General features: G+C 51.1%; 1 protein-coding gene and 1 pseudogene across 1 annotated transcript in view; one reads left to right on the forward strand and one right to left on the reverse strand.

Moving 5' to 3' along the window:
• The first annotated feature begins 2,227 nt into the window (after positions 1–2,227).
• PALD1 (phosphatase domain containing paladin 1) overlaps positions 2,228–26,648 on the forward strand; it is an 86,119-nt gene continuing 61,698 nt past the window's right edge. The window contains exon 1 of the mRNA XM_032139244.2: positions 2,228–2,507. The gene's annotated coding sequence lies outside the window, so the exon portion shown is untranslated. The remainder of the gene's footprint in view (positions 2,508–26,648) is intronic.
• Positions 9,085–26,648, reverse strand: part of LOC131383160 (transcriptional repressor protein YY1-like) — a 28,612-nt pseudogene continuing 11,048 nt past the window's right edge.

A 26,648-nucleotide genomic window follows, 5' to 3' on the forward strand; every position in this document is an offset into this window, starting at 1 on the left:
CACTGTGGTTTGGATGCAGTCTGTGGCCTGACCCTGGGGAACCTCCAAGCCCTCAGCCCCCTACCTACCAGCTGAACCCTGAGGCTGACTGTTAGAGCCAGAAGGGTTGTGACTGCAGGCTCTCCTGAGAACATCTTTGTCATGGGCTTTTCTGCTTGGTTCAACAAGAACACCTACTGTGTGTGTGGTGAGTACAAATGAACATATGGAGACATGCCAGGCACTGTGCTGTGGACCAAAAGACAGGTCAGGCACAGGTAGGACACAGCTTTTGTTCTCTGGGAGCTAGAGAGGCACACAGCCATGGATCCCAGCATCTGCTGGGCAGGGAGGGTGAGGGGAAGCAAAGTGTGTGTAGTTGTATGTGTGTATGTGCATATGCGTATGTGCTATGTTTATGTATGTATATATGTGTGCATGCATACCTATAGGTATGCATGTTTATGTATGTCTATATTGGTATACATATATGTGCATGTATGTGTATACATGTGTGCATACACATGCACACGTATGTAAATGTGTATTTTGCATCTGCTTACCCCTACCTTAGTCCTGGCCTAGAGGAGGGCATTATCCTGGAATGTATCCTCAGGATGGCAGGCTTCAGCTGGGGAGTCTGACAGCTGGTGGGATGGGATATGGGGCTGTGGCAAGAGGAAGAAGGAAGGAAACTGTGGCCCAGGATGGAGTCGTACAGTGTGCCACGCACGATGCCTGGACATTACTTGCCTAGCTCATTGGCTTCTCAAACACCTCTTTGAAGGAGGATGAAGCCATCTTATGGATGTAGAAGTTGGGAATCTGAGAACTTATATCACTTTTCCCAGACCACACAGCCAGTAAATTGTGAGCCACTTTGAGCCTAGCTCGGCTGAACTCTGAAGATCAGGTCTGTTTCCCAAGGCCACTATGGGATTTTCTCTGCTGCTGCCCTTTTCACACACCTTGGGTGGCGCAGGAGCAGGTATGGAGCTGAGGACAAGTCTTCCCTGGGCCTGTTTCCTCATTTGTTAAAATAGGGATCAGAAAAGTATTGACCTTATAACATCGCGAAGCACTTAAGAGCTAGGTGCTAGGGACATGGTGAGACTACCACAATGAGTCATTTCTCTTGTCTTCAGTTATTGTTAGGGATCATGGGGAATGTGTTCCCCTGTCCCAGCCCAGCGCTCTTCAGCCTGACAGAGGTGGAGCCTACACTGCCTGCATCCTGGGGCAACCCCAGCTTGCCCAAATCCCGCTCCAGTCCTGAATGGGGGTGAGGCAGGTGGTAACAGGTGAGAAAAAAGGATTTCCCGAGTGTGGAGCGGCGAGGGGGAGGAAGTGACTCACCAACCACAACAAAGCCCATCTCTCCGCGAGGAAGCACCAGCGAGGAGTGAACGCACACACGTGGGTGCGTTCACCCACGTGCTTGCGGGGAGGTGCGGGGCCGTCGGAGTGGGCCGGGCTGGCTGCCGCCTAGTGCGAGTCCGCGCGTGTGGGGTGAGGGGTGGTGGAGGGGCAGGCCTATGGTGCGGGTCACTGCCTGGAACCGCATGATGGGTGGGGGCGGAGGGACCCCTCTCCATCCAAAGCTCTGCTCTGTCGTTCCCCTTTCGCCTCTGGGGGCCGAGGGGCGCGTTTCCTTAGGACCCCGGGGCGTGGGAGAAGCCCCTGCTTGGGGGGACAGTCTGCTGTTTAGGGGCTCCCCTTCGACACGTGCGAGGCAAAAGTGCAGAGCGGACGATCGTCCAGCTCCGGCCGCACTGCACAGCGAGGCCGGCCCGGAGCACGGATGCTGGGCTCGGTCCCGCCGAGGCTCGGCCTGGCTGTAAAGCAGAGCGGGGCGAGGGAAGCCGGGCCAGCGGGTGTCGCGGGTAGCCGGCGTCCGGGACGGGGTGTGGCGCCCAGAGAGCTGCTGCCTCTCGCAGCCTGGAGGCTGGATGTCGGGTTTGGGTGTCTTCCAGAAGGAGCCGCACTAGCGACGAGGGAAGAGGAACTGGCTTCCCGGGCAGTCTCCCCCGCCCCAAACTTTTCCTCCTCGCGGAGGGTGGGCGGGCGGAGGGAGGAAGCGCGGCCGGGGAACGTGGGGCCCGCGTTCAGTCCGCCCGGGGGCCGCGGCTGGAGTGAGTGTGTCTTTAAATCTGAGCCCCCCGCCCCTCGCGGTGAGGCTGGGGCTCGCGGTCCGGGCGGGGGCGGGCGCGGTGATTGGCGGCCGGGCCGGGTCCGCCCCTTGGCGCTGGGGACGCGGGGGAGCAGCGCGGCGCTCACTGGCCGGGGCGCGGTGCTCCCGTCGCCGGTGAGCGCGGGCTCCCTCTCGTGTGGCCTCGCCGGGTCCGCCTAGCCTGCCCACCTCCGGAGCCGCCTCTGCCCCCGCATGGGCTGGGGAAGTTGGGAGGAGCGAGCCAGAGCCAGAGCCCGCGCCGAGCGCGCCCCGCCGCTGCCTGACTCGGCGCCTGCAGTTCGGGCACAGCACGCCGGCCGCAGGAGCACGGATGCCCCCCGGAGCCGCGGGCTGGCAGGTACCGAAGTGTCCCTGCCTGGGGCTGGCGAGGGGAGGGCAAATCTGGAATCCCCCGGGCACCCCCCAGCCCTAGGCTGCTCCAGACACCAACTCCCCATCCTCTGGAGAGGTGAAGTCCTGGGCCTTTACCCCACACCCGCTCAGGATTGGTCCCTGGGAGGCAAGAGGGACTCACAGGGTGCAGTTGCTGGGTAGTTCTGTGTGTTGGACCCTGGGCTACCCCCTCTCCCGAGTTCCTTGGGTTTGGTGTAGGCATGGGCTGGCGACGATTCCACTTTTCATTGCCAGACCTGGGAGCACGGCCAGGAGCTAGGGTTCCCCGCGAAGTTAGGGGGAGATTGGGGAGAGGGAAGCCGCTTCATGACCGAGATGGGGTCCTGGGACTCATCTCTAGGGGGCGTGAGGCCCGCAGACCCAGGACGAGTCCAGAAGTCTCAGCGGGCACAGGCTTTGATTCTTGGCCCAATCTGGCCCTCTTCCTCTGTAGGCCCGGGTCTCCGAGGAGAGTACATTTTTCAGTTTCATAGGGTTTTCCTGAAGGGGCAGCAACCTGTCAGAGAGAGAGTGGCCTATGGGAGACCGGGCTCCTGAAGGTGGCTGGGATGGTTGGAGCCCTTTCATGTCTCTTGGGTTGTCAGAGATGGGAGTAAAAAACTTCATGGCCCCGGGAATCTTCTGGGCATCTCTACTCTCCCAGCCAGAGGCCCAGGCACCAACTCCTTGGCTTCTGGTTAGAGTAAACTGAACCCAGTGGCCGAACACCTCTTAAATGCCAGGCAGGGCACTGGGCTGTGCCCCTGGAGTGTGTGAGTGGGGGAGGATTTGGAGGATTCTGTCCTCAGGAGGCTCAGCCCCTTCGGGCAAGACAGGACATAAACACACCAAGTTCCCTGATACAGGGTTTCAATACCAGTCCTGGACTGATGATAGTGGAAAGCCAAGAGGCTACACACCATTAATTGCTACGTGAGTGATACAGGCTGCGAGACTGCCAGGGCAGCAGAGATCCAGTTCCATGCAAGCAAGCAAATGTGCTGAAATGTTCCAGCTCCATGCCCACCCTTCCTTATTACCCTGCTCCAAGGGCAGGGAGCAGCAGGGGCCCTGAGGAGGTTCTCCTGAACTCATCCCCACCCACTCCCAGATTTGTTTGTTTCCTGCTGGTGGATTTCTGAAGTAACCCATTTGGTTTCTTGGCTTGGGCTGAGCACGGGACTCTCCTAGTTGCCCTGTGGCTCCTGGGGTTTGGGGTCTAGAGCCAGCCTTATAGGAGGTTCAGAGGCAAGCAGGAGGAAGTCCTCACTTCCTTTCTGAAGAGCCTCTGTCGCTGGGGGTTGGGGGTAGGTTGGGAGGCTGGCAGGCACTTGGCCAGTTTCCTATGAGTACAGACAGACCCCAGGTGGTGCATGCACCCCCCTCCCTTCCCTGGCCAGTGTTGGGGGTGGGCACAGTAGGGCCCAGGTGGCTTGAGGTGGGTGGTTCCTGGCACAGCTCTGACCTCACTTCTGTGAGGCTCTGCTGTATCTGGGGCCCTGCTCCCTCCTTCATTGTCCCTGGCAGGTTTCTGTTTTTCTGGAACACTTTGCGGAGGTGGCAGTGTGCTCACGCTCGTGGCCTTGGGTGCAGTTCTGGGAGTGGGAGTTGCTGAGTTCACCCCGAAGCCCTTGGCTGGCACTGTGAGAACTTGGGTGAACACACTTGCCTGCCTCCAAACAGGTGGTGCACAGACCTGGGTTACCCAGGCATCTGTGGGGGATGCCCATGTGGGCAGAGACGTGAGTGCATGTGTGTGCTCAGGTTTACAGCTGTGTGGGCAGAGACATAGAGGAACTGGATACATATGTACACGAGGACAGACACAGGAGGATGGTGGGGGTGAGCAAACAACCCGGGGACACAGACATGTGCGGGGACAGACATACATGAACGCATCAGCGTGGGCCACGTATGGGCTGCAGACACGTACGTAGAAATACACCATCGCTGGGATCTGAATCTCCCCACATGGGAGGCAGACATGTAAGTGGACATATAGGTAGACCCACCAGAGCACAGATGGGGATGGGAACCGACATTCCCAGACACAAGACTCGGAGCCACAGGGAAGCCGCTCAAGTACCTGGGCAGAATGGAGTTGGCTGTGAGCTCCTGGGGGGCATAGACACATATGCTTGCCAGAGCCAGCTGACAGCAGAGGCCAGGAACCAGACACAGGTGGGTTCTGAGAGGTAGGCCGAGGCGCACATTGCCTGGTTATCACCGTTTACCTGCATGGCACAGTGCCCGGAAGTTGTCCTGTTTGGGGTGGTGATGGTACAGGTGCTCTGTGGTGGAGCTTATTTCTAGACTCTCACTTTGGGTTTGAGGACCCCAAAAAGCTCAGTCTCCTGTGTTTTACTCTGAGAGTCATTTGGCCTCTCCACCTCTGCATTACAAGGCTGCGTTTGTGCCTTAAGTGCCAGCAGGTGCTCTTTGAATTTTGATTCTCATCTTCCCTGGGTCTCCAGAGGCTTCCTGAAGTGAGGCTGTGTGGCCTGGGTGGGGTGCTCCAACTGTTCTTTTCCTACCAGAATAGGGGAGGAACTGCCTGGGGATTCTCCTTCTGAACCCAAGCCTGCGGATCTTTGACAGGGATGGGATGATCCCCCAGGGGAGAGAGAGAGCACACATGTAGCTGCATCTATGATGAGAGCCACTGCCCTCTGGGGCGGGCTCCTTCTCTGCTAAGCCCCGGGCTTGCACAGGGAAGGGGTCCCCCACCTGGCTATGTTCAGGTCTCCTCTGCCCAACCTGGCACCTGAGAGACAGCCCAGATTCTAGATATGCTTTGATACTAATGTACCATGCAACCTCAGCAAGTCAATTAATGTCTTGGTTTCCTCATCTTTAGAGTGGGGTCAGTAACCTCTACCTCCTTGTAGGTTCAGTGGGAGAAAATCAGTGCAAAGCATGTGGCCCAGTGCATGGCATGGAGTGAGTGCTCAGTTGATGTGGGGGTGGGGGCCTTTGATTATGAGCTGTCCCCTGTGGCCAGGACTCTGCAGGGCTTCCTCAGCAGCCAGGTGTGTGGCCCTGGGCCTCTGGGTGAGGCCTGGGGCAGGCTGGGTGGGCCAGGCACCTCTCATGTGAAAGCTGGAGGGCTTTGTCCTCAGTCCATGCCCACTAGTCCCTTCTAGCCCTGTGGGACCTCCATACACGGGGTCAGGAAATGGCAGGCTGGGCGGGCGTATGGAAGCTTGGGCCTGCTGCCTGCTGGGCCTCTGGGAGGGGAGCCAGTGGTTTGCTAAGAATAGTCCCAAATCATGGCTCTCGCCTCCCAGAGGGCAGCCCAGCCATGTGCCGCCCCTGTCTCGGGCCAAGGCACTTGCAGATGGGCTTTTTATGTTTCCTGTAACTGGTGCTCAGACAGGATTGAGCCTGGGAGCAGCAGGCTTAGTCTGGGAGGAGGCTCTGTTTGCCTTCCGAGGCCTTTGGCTGGGACCCGTGGAAAGAGAAGGTCTGGAAGCACTGGCCTTTATAATCCCTGAGTTCCTTTTCCACTCAGGGCTTTTCCTGACACATCTGCCTCGACCATCTTCCTACCTGCAAATAGACCTGTTGTGATTAAGAACACTGGCTCCGGAAAGAAACCGCCAGGGCCTGAATTTCTGCTCCCTCCCTCATTAGCCGTGTGGCCCAGGGCGAGAAACTTAACCTCTCTGTGCCTCAAGTCCCTTGTGTAACAGGGTTAAGGATAGCAACTCCCTTATGAGAATGTCACAAGGATGAAAGGAGGAATCGCAGAGAGCCTCCGAGGCTGTCTGGCTCCTAGGAAGTACTCAGTAAACATTAGGTGCTTATGTTATTACCATGATATTATTCTCTCAGCAGAGGCCAGGATGCTTGCACAGGACCAGATGGTGGGAAGGGACCAGAGTGGCATCTTGATGTGGGTTCCTGAGCTTTCTTGGCCCTGGGTTCAGTATGAGGTGCAGGGGCTCTGAAGGTAGATTAAACGCTGTCCCCTCCAGAAGGTGAGCGAGGTACATGCAGACATCATGTCTGGTTCTGTGATGGGGTCTGTGCTAGTTATGGTTGGAGCCAGAGGGAGGGAATGGCTGGCCTGGGGTGTGTGTGATACTTCATGTGGGCTTTGAGGGATGGCCAGGAGTTTGCAAAGGGGGAGGGCAAGGCTTCCCCAGCAGAAAGAGCAGTGTGGCAGAGGTGTGACAGCCCTTGGGAAGCGTTTTGTATATTTCCCATAACTGGCATGTAGGCTGACTTTGGCTTTAAGGGGTGCCCCTGCCTGGGCTGAAGCTGGGGCACTGATGAGAGAGGCAGGTGGAGTGTCTAGGTCATCTGCACACCCATGGAAGGCAGTAGGGAACATCTTTGGGAACTGGGTGTGTCACTGCCAATGCTTCGGGCTCCCAGGGAGCTGGGGCTTTCAGAAATTCCACAAGGAGGGAGGATGTGGTGCTGTGAGGGCTGTGGGCACCCTGGGAAACGGCCAACAGGCTGGGCTGGGGCCCTTGGGAGGGGAGAGGGGTGGGTGCCCTGAGATGACCTGGGACCCTGCCAGCTTCTGCATCCTGCTGAGCCCCAGGCCCTTCCTCTCTGCGGGCTGTGCCGGCCTCTGTCTGGCCTTCCCAGAGTGGAGGCCTGGGACGCTGGGACATTTTTTGAAGATTCTGTTTAGAAAGCACAGAGGGGACTTCTCCTCCCCTTTTCCTTTTCCTGGAATGGAGAATCTCCTGAAGGAGTTAACCCCTTTCCTGCTGGTCACAGAGTGGCCCATGGATGTGTCCTCCCCCTTTTTTTAGGATCACTGTTTTATTGTTGCCCTTTCTGTTACACGGGATGTATGCATTAGGTGCTGAAAGGTACAACACATTCTGCAACTGTGCGCCACCTTCCATGACTGAACAGGCAAAGAAAGTACACTGAACATCAGCATCTGGCACTATATTTTTTGTTTGTTTGTTTTTTTGAGACGGAGTCTCATTCTGTTGCCCAGGCTGGAGTGCTGTGGTGCGTTCTTAGCTCACTGCAACCTCTGTGTCCCAGGTTCAAGCAATTCTCATGCCTCAGCCTCCTGAGTAGCTGGGATTACAGGTGCCCACCACCACACCCAGCTAATTTTTGTATTTTTTTTTTTTTTTTTTTTGAGACGGAGTCTTGCTCTGTCACCCAGGCTGGAGTGCGGTGGCGCAATCTCGGCTCACTGCAAGCTCCGCCTCCCGGGTTCACGCCATTCTCCTGCCTCAGCCTCTCCGAGTAGCTGGGACTACAGGCGCCCGCCACCACGCCCGGCTAATTTTTTGTATTTTTAGTAGAGACGGGGTTTCACCGTGGTCTCGATCTCCTGACCTCGTGATCCGCCCGCCTCGGCCTCCCAAAGTGCTGGGATTACAAGCATGAGCCACCGTGCCCGGCCTAATTTTTGTATTTTTAATAGAGATGGGGTTTCACCACATTGGCCAGGCCAGTCTCCGACTCCTGACCTCAGGTGATCTGCCTGCCTTGGCCTCCCAAAGTGTTGGGATTACAGGCCTGAGCCACCGTGCTTGACCCCAGTATTTTTCTAAAAAAAGACTAAAATGGATTTAAATTAACACTGTTAGATCACATCTAATATTTGATACTACATGATTCAATATAGCTGAATGATGCAGTGATAGAAAATGTGTTTACATCAAAGAATACAACCAAAATTAAGATAGCAAACAAAACCCATATACTTTTTTTAAACAGGAAAATACTTTTGAAGTATACATGTAACTGCCCATTCTTTTATTTTATTTTATTGTTTTTTTTTGAGACGGAGTCTCGGTCTGTCACCCAGGCTGGAGTGCAGTGGCGTGATCTCGGCTCACTGCAACCTCCACCTCCCGGGTTCAAGCGATTCTCCTGCCTCAGCCTCCCGAGTAGCTGGGACTACAGGTGCCCACCACCACGCCTGGCTAATTTTTGTGTTTTTAGTATAGATGGAGTTTTGCCATTTTGACCAGGTTGGTTTCCAACTCCTGACCTCAGGCGATCTGCCCACCTCGGCCTCCCAAAGTGCTGGGATTACAGGCATGAGCCACTGCGCCCAGCTGAAACTGCCCATTCTTTTAAAGAAAATTTACTGCAAGCAAAGTTATCAACCTTCAGAAAATGCACACATAGCATTGGTAAGCATCCCCATTCCACTATGCACACTTGGAAAATACAAAGTTAAACAAATTGTAAACAATAGGTGAGCTTCATATTTGTAAGAATATGGAAAGCAATCCCATTTTTAGCAGTGTTGTATAAAGAACTGTCTTTTCATGTGAAATTCATGAATTGTCCTTCTGTTGGGATCATACTTCACAAAACCACCATGTTTTTGAAACAAGATTACAGAGCAAGATAGAACATCTTAGCAATATTATCTTATTATTAAAGTTAAATTTTTTTTTTACTATTTTTCAAAACATCTCCCTTAAGTATGTAGGATTCATCTTTAAAATTCTTCCTAGAAATAATATACAAAGGAGAGGTATGTTTATTCCCTGTTATACTTCTGGAAGGCACTTCCGTGGTGGAGAAGGGGCTTCTTTCTCTTCTGTTCACTGATTGTTTTTGTCCTTGGTGTGTGTTAAGATGTAAGATTTCAGGTTAGTTGTCTGAGCAAACTTCTTTTTTTTTTTTTTTTCTCATTTTTGAGACAGAGTTTCGCTCTTGTCACCCAGGCTGGAGTGCAGTGGTGTGATCTCAGCTCACTGCAACCTATGCCTCCTGGGTTCAAACAATTCTCCTGCCTCAGCCTCCCAAGTAGCTGGGACTACAGGTGTGCACCACCACACCCGGCTGATTTTTGTATTTTTAGTAGAGACGGGGTTTCACCATGTTGGCCAGGCTGGTCTTAAACTCCTGACATCAAATGATTCACCCGCTCCGGCCCCCCAAAGTGCTGGGATTACAGGCGTGAGCCACGGTGCCCAGCCACAAACTTCTTTTATTACAACCACGGAAGGAGCACACATGGGTCCTGTCTCTGGTATGGATTCACACACATGTGTGCAAATTGAAGTCCAATAAAAAGCGTTTCCCGCAGACCTACCGTGTGCCATGAAAGAGCTTCTCTCCAGCACGGACTGGTTGGTGTCGTTCTGGTTTTGAGCTCTCAGCAAGAGCTTTGCCATGTTCTTCACAGATGATGACTCTGGGACTGTGGCTGTGCAGGTGTTTTCTCATGGCAGAGTTATCCAAGAACATCTTTGTGCTCCCTTTATGAGGGCAAGCTGTTGTTCTTGGAGCTTCATCTTACTTAATTTTTCTTGGCTTCATTCTAGCAAGTTATGCCCATTGTTTAGGATTTGAGAGGTTACTGCCAGGTATTCCTCCAGGAGGAAGTTTCTTTCCTGTCATATACTCTGAAAATCAGGAGGCAGGTTCTCTTCAATGGCCAGTTCTTCAACCACTGTTGAAGTACCAAAGTTAATATCTTTTTTTCCGCCCTCTGAGGACCACATGGTGACCAAGAACTTGCCCTCCAGGTTCTTGATCTGCACCTGCTTCTGCTCCCACTTCTTGTTGCCTGGGTTGGCGCCATCACCACCCACCACATTTCCACTTTGACGTCTGCCCTGTAGTGACTGAGCCCTTCATCCTGGGACCCCTGAGGTTGGTGCTAACCCTTGCACTTCCCAGGGACAGCCCTCTATCAGGGCCTCAGGACCCTGGTTGGCAGGGCCTAGAAGACTTCATCAGCCAGTTGGGCACTGTGGCTCACACCTGTAATCCCGGCACTTTGGGAGGCTGGGGTGGGCGGATCACTTGAGGTCAGGAGTTCAAGACCAGCCTGGCCAACATGGTGAAACTCCATCTCTACTAATAATACAAAAATTAGCCAAGTGTGGTGGTGGGTGCCTGTAGTCCCAGCTACTTGGGAGGCTGAGACTGGAGAATAGCTTAAACCCAGGAGGTGGAGGTTACAGTGAGCCAAGGTCGTGCTACTTACTGCACCCCAGCCTGGGCAACAGAGTGAGATTCTATCTCAAAAAACAAAACAACAAAACCTCATCGGCCTGATCTGAGTGGTGGTTTAGCTTTAGCCTTGACCATCATCTTCAGGTGTGCTCCCTCCCTTCCTCCCGAGGCAGCCCTGTCTGCTGGAGCACAAGGACTTCTGGAGTCTCCTGCAGGTGTTGCCCTGCTGGCTCAGCCCAAGGCCTGGTGGGAAGCTGATTTCTGAATGCCTCAGAGAGAAGGGCCCTCCCTAGAGACGAGCCCCAGAGTTGCCCTTTGGGGAGGTGTGGAGTAGTCTCTGCTCCAGGGGGCTCTGAGCTGGGCCCTAAGGCATCAGGTAAATAAGCCCTGGGCTGGCATTTGACTGTCCCTCTGAGCCCAATTTTTTTTTCTTTTTTTTTTTTTTGAGATGGAGTCTCGCTCTGTCGCCCAGGCTGGAGTGCAGTGGTGCAATCTTGGCTTACTGCAAGCTCCGCCTCCCGAGTTCACATCATTCTCCTGCCTCATCCTCCCGAGTAGCTAGGACTACAGGTGCCTGCCACCACACCTGGCTAATTTTTTGTGTTTTTAGTAGAGACAGGGTTTCACCATGTTAGCCAGGATGGTCTCAATCTCCTGACCTTGTGATCCGCCCATCTTGTCCTCCCCGAAAGTGCTGGGATTACAGGCGTGAGCCTCCGCACCCCGCCGTGCCCAATTTTCTCACCTGCAGAATGGGCGTGAACATTTTCCCCTGCCTATCTTTAATTTTTTTTTAAACTGAGGTGAAATCCATTTAAATAAAATAAGCCATTTTAAAGCCCACAATTCAGAGGCATTTAGTATAGTCACAGTGTTGTACAACCACCGCTTCTGTCACATTCTAAAACATTTTATCACCCTAAAGGAAAACTCTGTACCTATTAAGCAGTTACTCACCATTCCCTTCTCTACCACCGTACTTTTTTTTCTTTAAAAAAAAAACAAAACAGTTTTGTTGAGATATGTACACCATAAAATTCACCTGCATGGAGTGTGCACTTTGGTGAATATTGGTAAAAGTCATGGGCATGCAGCCACTCCTAGACAAGTCTGACAACATTTTTCATCACCTAGAAGGGCCCTATGCTCCCTTGTAGCCGGTCACCACTCCCACCTTGGGCCCAGGCCCACTCATCTACTTTCTGTCACTATGATTTTGTTTTTTTTCTGGATTTTTCACATACATGGACTCATATAACAGGTAGCTTTTAGTGACTGGCTTCTTTACTCAACATGATGTTTTTTGAGATTCATCTCTGTTATTGGATGATTTAATCAGTTCCATTCCTTTTTTATTGATGAGTAGTATTCCAATGTGTGGGATATGTTAAAAATAGTTTAAAATTTCTCTCTCTCTCTCTTTCTTTTTTTTTTGAAAAGGGCCTTATTCCTGTTGCCCAGGCTGCAGTGAAATGGCTCAGGGTCAGCTCACTGCTGCCTTAACTTCTGGCCTCAAATGATCCTCCCACCTCAGCCTTCTGAGTAGCTGGGACTACAGGTGTGCACCACCATGCCTGGCTAATTTTTGTATTTTTAGTAGAGATGGGGTTTTGCCCTGTTGCCCAGGCTGGTCTTGAACTCCTGGACTGAAGTGATCTGCCTGCCTCAGCCTCCCAAAGTGCTGGGATTACAGGTGTAAGCCACCATGCCCAGCCTAAAATAATCTTCACAAAAGATTCAAGTAGTAGCTTCGTAGAAAGTAAAATGTGAAAGTCCCCTTTCCCCTCCTTCCCCTCTCTCTGGTCCCTGTAGGTAACATCGTCAGCAGTGTGCTGAGTATCCTTTGGTCTTTTTTCTGTACCTCTACATGAATTTGTGTGGTTTTTGATTTTTGGGGTATAAATGAACTCAAACTTGGTCCATGGCTGTGGAGCCTGCTTTCATCCGGCCATGTATCATGCAGAGGGACCCCAGCACTGCCATGGGAGTTCTGAGCACATGCCCTGAGCTGGGGCCTGGCAAGGCTTTGGGAGAGATGGGAAGAAGTCTTCCTGGAGGTGGTTAATTTAGAGGAGGTTCTGGAGAAGGGTAGCATTGGATCAAAGGGGATCAGTCTGTCCAAAACAGCCTCTGTGGTGACCCGTCCCTGGGGTCTGGGTGGATGTATCTTCCTGCTGCTGGAGGGTCTGGGTGGATGTATCTTCCTGCTGCTGGGGGTCTGGGTGGATGTATCTTCCTGCTGCTGGGGGTCTGGGTGGGTGTGTCCTCCTGCCACTTCACCACTGATCCCGACTTGGCTGCCACTGGTGGGGGCTTCTTCCCGTCTCTCTGAAGTGTCACTGGAAGGAATAGGCCCAGGAGAGGGCAGTTTGTTGGGTTGACAGAAGAGGGACCCTTGGGGAGTTGCCCCTTGCCAAAGTCTCTCTAGGCAGTCTGTAGGGGCCTCCCAGTAGCCATCTTGCCTGGCCTGCGTGGGTGGAGGATGGGATGCCTGTGGCCTCTGAGGAAGGGGCTGCCTGGGCTCAGATTTTCACCCTCCTGGCTCCACCCCAACCCCAAGCAATGAGACTCCAGCCAGTGGGTTCCCAGGGGCTCTGAGTCTTATGTCATACTGCTTTCCTTGACACTGCCATCGATGTATAAATGAACCCCATCCTCTGCATCCTAAAGTTGGTTGTTTTCATTGTTTTTAAGTTTTCCCTAACTTAACAGTACAAAATAATGCCTTAATTGTAAGACAGGGGTTCCGGGAGATAGGAATCCTGTGTGGTGGTTCCAGGGCAGCCACCTGCTTACCCAGGATGGGGTTGTCTTGTGACTTGGGGTCTCTTCCTGGGCTCAGGAGTCCTGTAGGGGGAGGGGAGGACCTGGCGGGGAGCTCTGCATAGGTGGGTTTGTGGATGTCTCCCTTTCTCCAGCTCAGTGCTGCTCAAACGTGGGTAATACGTGGACTCCCAATTCACAGCCCTGTTGAAATCTAATTCACATGCTGTACAATTCACTCATTTAGTAGCTTTTAATACATTCAAAGAGTTGTTGTCTCACCACAGTCTAATTTTACAACATTTTCATCAACCTCAAAAGATACCCCGTACCCATTAGTAGTCACTCCCCACCCCCAGCCCACTAGCATGCTCTCTATCTCTATAGATTTGCTAATTCTAGACATTTTATATAAATGAAATTGTACAACATATGGGTTTTTTGTAGACTCCCTCTCTCTCTCTCTCTTTTTTTTTTTTTTTTTTTGAGATGGAGTCTCGATCTGTTGCCCAGTCTGGAGTATAGTGGCGTGATCTCGGCTCATGGCAATTTCTGCCTCCTGGGTTCAAGCGATTCTCCTGCCTAAGCTTCCCGAGTAGCTGGGATCACAGGCATCTGCCACTATGCCCAGCTAATTTTTGTATTTTTAGTAGAGATGAGGTTTCACCGTGTTGATCAGGCTGGTCTTGAACTCCTGACCTCAGGTGATCCATCTGCCTCGGCCTCCCATAATGCTGGGATTACAGGCATGAGACACCACGCCTGGCCCTCTCTCTCTCTCTCTCTCTCTCTCTCTCTCTCTCTTTTAAAGGTCTCACTCTGTTGCTTAGGCTGGGGTGCAGTGGTGCAATCATGGCTCACTGCAGCTTCAACCTCCTGGGCTCAGGGGATCCTCCCTCCTCAGTCTCCTGAGTAGCTAGGACCACAGGCGTGTGCCACCACACCTGGCTAATTTAAAAAATTTTTAAATAGAGACGAGGTCTTGTGTTGCCCAGGTGTTCAACTCCTGAGCTCAGGACTCCCTTTTGAACAACAACAACAAACCCCTCACTTGCTGATTGACATTATTCTTACTGTAATATAACTGAAATGTGTATAAGACCAGGCATAAACACCTTAGACTAAAGTTTTTACAAAACTATTAAAAAAACAGGAAATGGTAGTAAAACCAGAAAGCCAACTCATTTCCAATGAACAATGTTACTTTTTAATTGGAAGGATGTTAACTGCACCTACATTGCCAACCTTGGGTTGATGGTAGAGAGCTGTGTCCTTGGGCCTCTCCTGTGTCCCCTCCTCTGTTTCTTGGGCCTGTTGTGTAGGGAAGTACTAATAATGTTGGGCTGATGGGACGGTTTGGGGTAATCAGACCTCACATTTAAGCCTAGACTACATGTGAGCAATCCCTGAATGTCTGTTTTAATAGGGCATCGCCTGATACCTGGAAAGCTGGCTTGTTTGATTGAAGATAAGCATGGAATAGTGGCATTATTGAAATCTGCTTGTAGTCTCTCTTAAACCCACTTCTTTTTTTTTTTTTCTTTTTTGAGATGGAGTTTCGCTCTGTTGCCCAGGCGTGGTGCGATCTCGGCTCACTGCAAGCTCCGCCTCCTGGCTTCACACCATTCTCCTGCCTCAGCCTCCCGAGTAGCTGGGACTACAGGTGCCTGCCACCATGCCCGGCTAATTTTTTGTATTTTTAGTAGAGATGGGGTTTCACCGTGTTAGCCAGGATGATCTTGATCTCCTGACCTTGTGATCCACCTGCCTCAGCCTCTCAAAATGCTGGGATTACAGGCGTGAGCCACTGTGCCCAGCCTAAACCCACTTCTTGTAGGAATCAGGAATTTGGCACAGAGATGGGCTTTGCTCATTTCACGCAGATGCTCTCAACATGCACATGGTCGTGACTGCTAAGAGGCTGGGCCTTTGAATTGGGCACCTCCAGGCTGCCATGGGCTATGGGGTGGCTCTGGTCTCCCTCCCCACCCCCTTTTTTTTCCTATTTGAATCACAACCTTTCTTTATGCTGTGTGTGATGATATCATTTGGCCTTCATGGAGAAGGAACTGGATTGTAAACACAGGAGCAAACTTGAGGCTCAAATTGTAGGGCACTGCTTGCTTATGAGATGGTTATTCGGACGACCAGGGGATGCTCTCATTACTTTTTGAAATTAACATTAAAAATAACCCTTTTGAAGTGTACAGTTCAGTGGCATTTAGTACATTTGCAATGTTGTGCAACCATCACCACAAGCATTTTCAGTTCCAAAACATTTTCATCACCCCAAAAGGAAAACTCCATCCATCCATTAAGTAATCCCTCTCAGTTTCCCCTCCCCCAGCCTCTTGCAACCATGGATCTGCATTCTGTCTCTGGATTTACCTATTTTGGATAGTTCATATAAGGGGAATCATGTAATATGTGACCGTCTGTGTCTGGCTTTTTTCACTTAGCATAGTGTTCAGGGCTCATCTGTGTTGTAGCAAGTATCAGTACTCCATTCCTTTTCATGGCTGAGTAACTTTCCATTGTATGGATAGGCCACACTTTGTTTATTCATTTATTATTTGATGGGCATTTGGGTTGTTTCTACCTTTTGGCTATTGTGAATAGCTGTTTGGCTGCTGTGAATGTTCATGTACAAGTATTTGTTCGGATACTTATTTTTTATTCTCTTGGGTATATACTTAGCAGTGGGATTGCTTGGTCATATGGTAAGTCTTTGTTTAACTTTTTGAGTTTGATATTCTGGAATTAGACAGTGGTGATGGTTGCACAACTTTGTGAACATACTAAAAATCATTAAGTCATATACAGACGGTCCCTGACTTATGATGGTTCCACTTACACTTTTTCAACTTTACGATGGGTTTATCTGCATATAACTCCCTGGTGAGTCAAGGACCTCCTTACATCCTGCGATTCGTATCACTCTACCATTGTAAAGTTGAAGAAGTGTAAGTGGAACCATCGTTAAGTCAGGGACTGTCTGCTCTGTTACCAGAATTAAATGCATTTTTGACTTTTTTTTTTTTTTTTTTTTTTGAGACAGAGTCTTGCTCTGTCACCCAGGCTGGAATGCAGTGGCACAATCTTGGCTCACTGCAGTCTCTGCCTCCTGGGTTCAAACAATTCTCCTGCCTCAGCTTCCTGAGTAGCTGGGATTACAGGTACCTGCCACCACGCCCGGCTAATTTTTGTGTATTTGGTAGAGATGGGGTTTCACCATGTTGGCCAGGCTAGTGTAGAACTCCTGACCTCAGGTGATCCACCTGCCTTGGCCTCCCAAACTCTTGGGATTACAGGCGTGAGCCACCGCACCCGGCCTTGACTTAGGATATGTATAATTTATGATGGGTTTGTCAGAACGTAACCCCATGGTTACATCAAGGAGCATCTGTTCTTTAAAGGGTGAATTTTATGGTATGTGAATTATATCTCAATTTAAAAATTTCACAGATCCCTAAGCAGGCATTCATGGAGTCTGGATTGAGTCATGTTCTCAGTTTTGGCAACCTAGGGTCCTGCATCACCTCTTGGGAATCCTTGGGTCTCCCTTGGTGGGTGAGGACACTGAGTCTCACTCCATAGTCCCATTTTTGGGGGTAGTCGGTGCGAGCTATAGGAAACAAATGGGCTCACTGGCTGCTTGCTCCACTACCATGGCTCGTGCTGGCCCTTTCCAGCTGCCGCTGCTGCTTCCTTTTTTTGAGTCAGGGCCTTGCTCTGTTGCCCAGGTTGGAGTGCAGTGGCATGATCGCAGTTCACTGCAACCTTGAACTCCTGGGCTCAAGTGATCTTCCCGCCTCAGCCTCTCAAAATGTTGGAATTACAGGCATGAGTCACCACTCGTAGCCTGTTTCTGGCACCTAAACAAGAGGTGCTTACTGTAGAACTGTTCCTTAGTTTCCCCACCCGTGAAGGGGGTCTGTGAGCAGCCCAGCCATGGCCACAGCCTGGACTCTGCGGACAGTGATGTCTGCAGTGGGTCAGCCATGCCATGTTGACTTCCTCTCCAGATCCTCTTTTCCTGTCTGTCCTTTGTGTCGCTTTCCACAATGGCCTGTGTGAGCCTCAGGACCAGTCCCTCTTTTGGGATGCTGCCTCCTTCTAAGATTGCAGCCGAGGGTGGCGTTGGCCCCCTTGTCTGTCTGTTCAGTCCTCACTGCACACCCACTTCCCCCCAGTCTGGCCCGTCTTGGTGGCAACCCCACGCTTCTAGGTGTTCAGGCCAAACACTGCAAAGCTGTCCGTGGTTTCTCTCTTTCTCTTACACTTCAGAAAAGACATGCCAGGAGGTTCACTGGCCTCACCTTCAGCATGGATGCAGGACGAGCCATGTCCTCACCTGTCCTCTGCCGCTGGCAGCATCCAGCATCACCTGCACTGTTGCAGTAGCCACCTGATGTTTCTGCTGGTTTCTGCCATTGTCCCCAACCAACTCTTCTAACACAGCAGCTAGCAGACCTTGTCAGAACTTAAAACTCAGGTCAGAGCACTTCTCTGTCCCAAGCTCCCTAGGGGCTCCCTGTATCCTCACAGTAAAAGCCAGTGTCCTTACTGTGGCTTCCAGGACACCACCATCCAATACCCAGCATCATGCTCACCTTGTCACAGCCCTACTGGCTAGCTCGTGGCTCTTTCAATACCCTAAGAACACCCCCCCACAGGATATTTGCATAGGCTAGCCCCGCGACCGGAGGTCCTTTTTCTCCAGAGAGCCACAGGGCTGCCGCGTCACTTCAGTCTTTACTCTCATGTGAGGCCTCCCCTGCATACCTTGTCTGAAATTTCACCTCTTCCCTGCATCTCCTTGTATACTATTTTACTAATTTATATAGTTTATTTCTGTGTCTCTTGCTAGTGTGCATGAGGCAGGGATTTCTGGCTCCTAGAACAGTGCCTCACACACAGGTGGTGTCCCAGAAATGTTTGTAGGATAGCTACAGGACGAGAGGATGCATGAGCCCATTTTATAGATGAGAAAATGATCCGCAGAAGGGTGGACTGCAACCTGGTCTCTCCGCTCCCTGCCCAGGGCTCTCTGGCTGAACCACAGTTGCCACCTCCTCTTCCCCATATCCCTGACTCCAGAACAGTCACGTGAACCTCGTGGGTTTGAGCATTCCGAGCTCCCTCAGAAGCTCCCCTTGTCAGCGGAGTAATTATGGAACTCGCAGCTACCTCCGGGCATTTGCATGGAAAGGATGGTAAGAGCCTGCTCCCGTGGGTGGGGGCTTGCTCTGTGTGAGGCACTGGGTTTGGCAAGTTAGAGGGATTTCTCAGTTCAACCTCATAGCATCCTGTGGAAGGGGACTGGTCATGTCCCCCCATTCTGCAGACAACGAAGTAGGGAGCTTTTATATGGGCAGAAATGAAAGATTGGTAACGTGTTGAACTAGGCAGGATGCGGGGAAACTGGCTTTCTTAAGCATGAAGCAGCATTGGTTGCTGTATAAAATGCAACAACCTTTTGGAAAGGTAATTTGGCGGTATCTCTGAAAGTTGTTTAAGTGCACATCTTTATCTCAGCCTCTCGAATTCTGGTAACCTGTCCTAAAGAAGTAAACTATCAGGATGCAAGGCTGTGTGCACAAGGATTTCGCGGCAGTGAACCGGAGACTCACTGTCTCCTTTCAGTTCTGTGTTCTTCCCACTGCAGGGCATCTGCACGGGCCGTTCCCTCTGCTGCCGGGCATGCGTCTTCACATGGCTGGGGCCTTCCTGTCTTCATACGTCGGCATAGGCCCTCCGTGACTGTCATATCTAAAATATGTCCTTTCCCTATCTTTCCCATCTTCTAGCTCAGCCTCTCAGCCCCTGGTAGCCCACATCACAATGTATACAGTGTATCATAATCGTGTTCCCTGGTGGACTCCCTCCCTCCCTCCCTCTCTTTCTCTTGTTGGAAGATCTGCTCCATGAGGGTACGGGTCTGTGCCTGTCTGGTTGACGGGGTCAATACTTCGCAGCTGTTTGTTGAATGAGTAGTGATGCAATGAAATGGCTTGCCACCATTAAGCAGACAGGGTTGGAATTACCTGTATTGGCTGGGAGGGGTGTTTGTGTTGTCCTGTTCAGGGCAAAAGCTTGTTGCACAAGGAAGCTTAAGAGGTGGGCTTGGATGGGGATGGGAAGGGCATAAGCTTTTTCTGTATAGACCTTTGACTTGTGACAATAAGTACAAGTTACTTTTGTAATAAAAAACATCTGGCAGGCCGGGTGTGGTGGCTCACACCTGTAATCCCAGCACTATGGGAGGCTGAGGCAGGAGGATCACTGAGACCCAGGAGTTTGAGTGGAGCCTGGGCAGCATAGTGAGATCCTTGTCTCTACAAAAAAAAAACAAAAAAATTAGCCAGCTGTGGTAGTGTGTGCCTGTAGTTCCCCAGATACTTGGGAGGTTGAGGTGGGAGGATTGCTTGAGTCTGGGAGGTTGAGGCTGCAGTGAGTCATGATCGTACCACTGCACTCCAGCCTGGGCAACAGAGGGAGACTCTATCTTAAACAACAACAACAACAGCAACAACAACAACAAAACCTGGTTAACCAACAAAGAAAATTAAAAAAAAGGGAAAGAAAATATCCCATTAGGGAGTATCAGGACTTGAACTCTGGTGTTTCGGACTCCCAGCCCATGTTCTTACCCATAACCCAACCCCTGCCATGTTTCCACACACAGCCTCTTAGTATAGCCTCACTGCAGTCCTCAGGGGAGGGCAGAGTATGAGTTATTAGCTATTTCTGTTTTATTTTGTCAGTTGAGATCTAATTTCCAGAGAGTGAATCAAGGCATAGCTTGATGAATTGCTACGGTTGTATCACCTGTGTCTCCCTACCCAGATCAAGGTGTAGAACGGTTCCCTGGTGCCCCTTCCTGGTCCTTTCCCCCACCCTCCCACCCCTGTAGGTGGTCACTCTCCTGACCGCCTTCCCAAGGATCATCCTGCCTATTCTTGAACTTTGTACAAGTGGACTAACACAGTATGAGCTGTTTTTATCTGGTGTCTTTCATTCCACATCAGCCCTGAGGGAGTCACCCGTGTCGCTGCAGGTATCAGTGTCGTTCATTTCATTGCTGAGTAGGGTTCCATGGTAGGGACAATTTGTTGATTCTTTTTCTTATTGTTGGGACTTTGCCATGTTTCCTTTTTTGGTGCTTGTGGATAAAGCTACTGTGAACATTTTTGTGTCTTTTGATGAACATGAACATCCACTTCTCTAGGATGTAGAGCCAGGTGTGAACTGCTGGGTGCTGGGGTAGAATCCTCCTTTCACCAAGAGGGAGACGGAGGAGGTTCCAAAGCGTCTGAGAGAGGAAGAGCCTTGCCCAGGGTCACATGGTAACTCGATTAGCCTGTCTAACCCTCTTCCTCCCTTCACCTTCCAGTCTTAACAACCTCCCACTCCCAGCTGCAGCCTTGTGGGAGAGTGGTCAGGCTGGTGTTGGGGGTGGGGGGTTTCTGGAGGGCCATATTTCCAAGTCTCATTTCACTGGGTGTGCCCACGAAGCAGCAGTCTTCTCTGCCTTCCTCGCCCACCTCCTTCCCCATCCCTGGCTCCAGAGAGAGTGGCCAGACTGCTGTTTGCCCTATGTGGTGGTTGGTGCTGGGAGAGATGAGGAGGGCTTGCTGTTTGTTGGATGTTGGTGCTGGCCAGGCACAGACCCCGGTCAGCACATAGGGGCTGTACTGGCATCTTGAGCCTGGGACGGTGCACATATGTGGATGAAGATCTGAGCAGGGCCCTGCACACATCTTCTACTCACGCGTGCTCCTGGCGGGAGCAGGTGTGCGCAGCTGCCTCGCTCAGACCCAGCCTGTCTGGGGCCGGCGCATGCCTGGCCACGAGGCCGCCAACTCCTGACCCGAGGTAGTGTTTGGGTCATTCCTCAGCGCCCGTCGCACAGCTCTCCTGACTGTGCCAACTCTCTGGGTGGCGGTGCCTTTAGTTCTTTCCATATCTGCTCCATCTCTCCATCCTGAGCTCTGCAGGGCTGGAGACAGAAATGAATATAGGCATTAAAAACTTTTTTTTTTTTTTTGAGACAAAGTCTCACTCTGACACCCTGGCTGGAGTGCAGTAGTAGCGCGATCTCGGCCCACTGCAACCTCTGCCTCCCGAGTTTAAGCGATTCTCCTGCCTCAGCCTCCCGAGTAGCTGGGACTACAGGCGTGTGCCACCATGTCTGGCTAATTTTTGTGTGTGTGTGTGTGTATTTTTAGTAGAAACAGGGTTTCACCATGTTAATCAGGATGGTCTTGATCTCCTGACCTCGTGATCCGCCCAACTTGGCCTCCCAAAGTGCTGGGATTATAGGCGGGAGCCATGTGCCTGGACTATTAACAACATTTTTTAATGAGGCCTTAATTTTCTTTTACCATGGTAAAATATGCGTAACATAAAATTTACCATTTTGGCCATTTAAAATTGTATAATTTAATGTCATTAAGAGCATCCATATTGTTGTGCACCCATCACCACCATCCAGCCCCAGAACTTTTCCTTCTTTCCAAACTGAAACTCTGCACCCATTAAACACTAACTCCCCACTCCCTCTCCTTCAGGCCCTGGCACCCGCAGTTCTACTTCCTGTCTCTGAATTTGACCAAGGTATCTCATATTATTGGAATCGTACAATATTTCTTCTTTTGTGTCTGGCTTATTTAAACATATAACATAATGTCCTCAAGGTTCATCCATATTGTAGCGTGTGTCAGAATTCATTTCTTTTAAAAAATGTTAACATTTATTTTATTTTTCTTTAGAGATGGGGTCTTGCTCTATCACCAGAGCTAAAGCGAGCACAGTGGCATGGTCCTAGCTCACTGCAACCTCAAGTTCCTGGGCTCAAGCAATCCTCCTGTTTCAGCCTCCCGAGTAGCTGGGACCACAGGAGCGTGCCACCACACCTGGCTAATCTTTAAAATTATTTTTTATAGAGATGAGATCTTGTGTTGCCCAGGCTGGTATCAAATTCCTGACTTCAAGCAGTCCTCTTGCCTTAGCCTCCCAAAGTGTCGAGATAACAAGCATGAGCCACTATGCCTGTCCTGTTTTGTTTTTTTTTGAGGCTGTAATTGTTCTTTTGAGCATATTTGAAAGGTATTGCACAGACTGGGCACGGTGGCTCACGTCTGTAATCCCAGCACTTTGGGAGGCTGAGGTGGGTAGATCACCTGAGGTCAGGAGTTTGAGACCAGCCTGGCTAACAGAGTAAAACCCTGTTTCTACTAAAAATACAAAAAATTAGCCAGACGTGGTAGTGTGCGCCTGTAAACCCAGCTACTTGGGAGGCTGAGGCTGGAGAATTGCTTGAACCTGGGAGGCAGAGGTTACAGTGAGCCGAGATTGCCCCATTGCACTCCAGATTGGGCAACAAGAGCAAAACTTTGTCTCAAAAAAAAAAAAAAGGTATCGCACGTCTTTGGGATTGAGTGAGGGGTCAGCTTGATGGTGAGAGTGGCAATAAATAGCATTTGTTATGTTTCCCAGGTGCTGGCACTTTCCTTACATTGTCTCATGTAATCCTTACCATATCTCTATGAAGTAGGTATTAACATTATCCTTATTTTACAGATAAGGGAACTAGGCTCAGAGAAGTTTGGTAACTTAGCCAAGGTCACACAGTAAGTCATGGGCAAGCTAGGTTTGGATGCCAGTTCTGCCTGGCTGTACAGCCAGCGCTGTGTGTTCCTGACCCCAGCTCTGGCTCTGGCCCTTCCTTCTTCAATACCAGGCTTAGAGTTATTTCTTCAAATGCTTCTTGTCACCTCTCTGGCCTGAGTGTGGAGCTGATTGGTGCCATGGTATGGGCCCCTCCTCCCAGCCCCAGGTCCCCTTCCCCGGCCCCAGCTTCTTCTGAAAGCCTCTTTATGCAGCAGCTTCTGGGCCAGGCGGGAGTGTCTGCAGGGAGGTGGGCCTCAGAGCCCACAGTGCGAGGCTGGCAGGGGCGGCTTGGCCTGGGGTGGCCACATGGCAGGATGTCCCTCTTGGCAGGACTTTCCCTGAAAAAACAGCTACCAGGACTTCAGGATGGAAGGGACAGATAAACAGGAAGAGGGACAAACTTAAAAATATTTTTCTTCCTCTCCCATGGCCTGGCATTTTCTCTCTGCTCCTCCCTCTGCCACTGGAGGTTTGAGGTGGTGGAGCGCTTGCTCCCCTGCCCGAAGCTGCCCGGGGGCCTGGAGAGCCACAGCTGGCAGGTGCAGGTTTCATTCTTGTGGGTTTTGTTTTGCCTGACGGGCTGGTGTGAGCCTAGGCATTCAGGGCCAGACGGCCTGAGTTTGAATCTTTGCTCCGCTGTTTCTTTGCCATGGGTTCTAGGCCAAGTCACTCAGCCTCCTGATGCATCAGAATGGCCGCAATCTGTAGCCACAGGGCTATTTGGAGAAATGATATGGTAGTGACTCTTTGTCACGCCCCAGCTGTGGCACTCAGGTGGATCTGTACAGGGGTTTTCTCAGTTAGTCCTCACGGCCTCAGAGGTGGGTGTGGGCATGGACTTCACTGACAGGTGTTGAAGCATAGAGAGGTGGAGCTTCAGTCAGGGGCATCAGGCTGGTCGTGGTGGAGCTGAGGCTCGAGCCCAGGCAGTCTGCATTCAACGCCCTGCTTGCTCATTGGTCTGGCATGTGGTACCTTGGCACATGGTACTGTTGGTACTGTGAACTTCTTTCTTAGTTTGGTTGGGGTTGGTGGGGTGAGCTTTGCACCCCAGATGTCCCAGAGCAGTACCCACCCTGTTGCTCAGGTGCCTCCACATGTTGCCTCCTCCCTGCAGCCCCACCAGGTGGACACAGGCCGTGGTTGTGCTTCTCTCCCATTGCCACAGCTGGGCAGCACATCACACCCCGCAGAGCAACACCTAAGATCTTGGCATGGTCCCCAGGGACTGGGGTTCGGCCTACCCCACCTCATCCTATATTCTGGCCTCACAAGCACCTTAATTCTTCCCACAATACTATACAGGAAGCACCTCTCTCTCTATGCTTCTCCCTCTGTGCAGAGTGCGCTTCCTCCCCCTTCCAGTCTATCAAATGTTGCTCATCTTTTAAGGCCCAGCTCTGTTCTTCTTTCAGGAAGCCTTCCCAGAGTTCCCGACCATTAGTTAACATCTTCCTCCACTGTGCAGCTCGGTATAATGGGAAAGGTGCTGGAGTCCCTGTGCTTCTGTCAGCCTCTCTGTGCCTCAGTTTCCTTATCTGTGGATTGGGGATTATAGGGGTGGGGGAAGGAGAAAGCTTGGACTCTCTTGCTCTGGTCCATGTGGAGTTGGCTGGAGCCGGTGCAATATGGCCCTCTTAGGGTTAAGTTCCTCCCATGCCAGGGGCGGAAGTGAAGAGGACAATGTGTGAAATGAAGTCACTTCCCTGCTGGGGGTCTGCCGTGTGCCTGGCCTTCCGCAGTAAATCCTGTTTCCTCCTTGGCCTCTGTATGCCCACCCATTCCCGGCTCCCATGACCCCACAGGCCACCAGCAGGTGGGGGCTCCTGATGGAATGTTGGCCTGTCATTCATCCGGCAAGGTCACTTCCTGTCTGGATAAGCCATCCCACCTTTCCTGCCACTGAGGGAGGCTACATGAGGTCAACTGCAATGCCCAGCCTGCTCCTTTTACTCCTGGGGATGCTGAGGCCCAGGGAGGGGCGAGAACTTCCTGGGGTCAGGCCTCTGGACCACACTCCAATTGTGGGGAGGACTGTGTGGGCCAGGGTGCCTCCTGTGGTTGTTTCTGGGGAGAACCAGGCCTCACAGGCCTGCTGCATGAGGTGAGGAAGTTTCTCAGCCTCCCTGGGCCTCCATGGAACCTGGGGGAACCTGGGTGTAAGAGCCATCCTGAGAACTAACCTCGTCTGGCCAGGACATCATGGCCTTATTTAACCTTCACTGCCCTGCAGGAGAGTGAGGCTCAGAGAGGCCAAGCCATGGGCCTCTGGTGAGGGACGGCCCTGGGGTCTACGCAGCTCCTTCTGACCCCACTGGCCAGTTTTCCCATGTTGAGCGTTCCAGCAGTGGCACCTCGGGAGCGTCCTCACCCCGTGGGGTCAGGGTCTCTTGGGCTGTGAAGCTGATGCAGAACCATGGTTGCTGGTGTCAGCGGCCACTGTGTAGTTCTTTTTTGTCTTTTTTCTCTAAATAGTGTATGTTTACTGTAGGGAAATGAGAGAAAATAAAGATACCCGGGAAGATGAGAAAAATCATCTGAGATCCCATTTTCCAGAGATAACCATGGTTCACAATTCATGTTTTGAGATTTGTCCTTCCAGACATTTTTCCTGTGTGTGTGTGTGTGTGTGTGTGTGTATGCGTGCGCGCACACATGCATTCCTATGTTCATGCACATTTGTATACAAGAGGCCTCCCCCTTTTTAATGGAGCAAAACTCTAAAATACTGTGGTGTCTTTTTTTAAAAAAACTAGACATGTAGTAGATATTTTTCTACATCAGTAAATAAGCTGCTACTTCATTTGAAGTTTAACATCCATAAAAGAGCCAAGGACAGTGGCTCATGCCTGTAATCCCAGTGCCCTGGGAGACTGAGGCAGGAGCATTAGTTGAGGCCAGGAGTTCGAGACCAACCTGGGCAACATAGTGAGACCCCCATCTCTACAAAAAATACAGACTCCTGTATCCCATCAGCACACCCTCTTCCTGCTCTCAACAGGACTTCTTGCCTGACTTTCAACATCATAGACTAGTTTTGCCTGTTTTTGAGTTTTAGATAAATGGAATCATGTAGTATTTGCTTATGTTGGCTTTTCTCCCTCCATGTCCTGTTAAGGATGTTCATCTGCTGCTCCATCCATTTTCATGGCTTTAATGACATCCATGATACATTCAGCTTCAAGCACTATTGATGTGAAAGACATTTCTAATCTTTCACTGATATCAACAAAACTGGACTGGATACCTCTGTGGCCCTGTCTTTCCTTGTTTCCTTTGGATACATTGATAGAAGGATTGCAGGGTCAAAGGGTCTGCAGGACAGTTTTGTTGATATTAGTGAAAGACTAGAAATATCTTTCACATTCATAGTGGTTGAAGTCAAATGTATCATGGACGTCATTGTGTAGTCATGAAAATGGATGGAGCGGTGGTGGATGAATATCCCTAACAGGATATGGGGCAAAAGAAGCCAACGTAAGCAAATACTACACGGTTCCATTCATCTGAAAAGGCCATTTTAAAGATATTTTAGAATTATTACCGGTTTACATCCTGCCAGGTGTTCAGGAGAGAGCCCGTCCCCAGTGCCCATGCCCACATGGGCGTTTCCACCCTGGTTCACCTCTGATGTGATGATGGACACTGCATGGCTCTCATTGTTTCTGGGTTCTCTTTTCTCTTCTCTTCTCTCTTCTCTCTTCTCTTTTCTTTTCTTTTGGAGTTTCGCTCTTGTTGCCCAGGCTGGAGTGCAGTGGTGTGA

This window comes from Hylobates moloch, unplaced genomic scaffold, assembly GCF_009828535.3.
Source record: "Hylobates moloch isolate HMO894 unplaced genomic scaffold, HMol_V3 SCAFFOLD_3, whole genome shotgun sequence".
Taxonomy (NCBI): Eukaryota; Metazoa; Chordata; class Mammalia; order Primates; family Hylobatidae; genus Hylobates; species Hylobates moloch.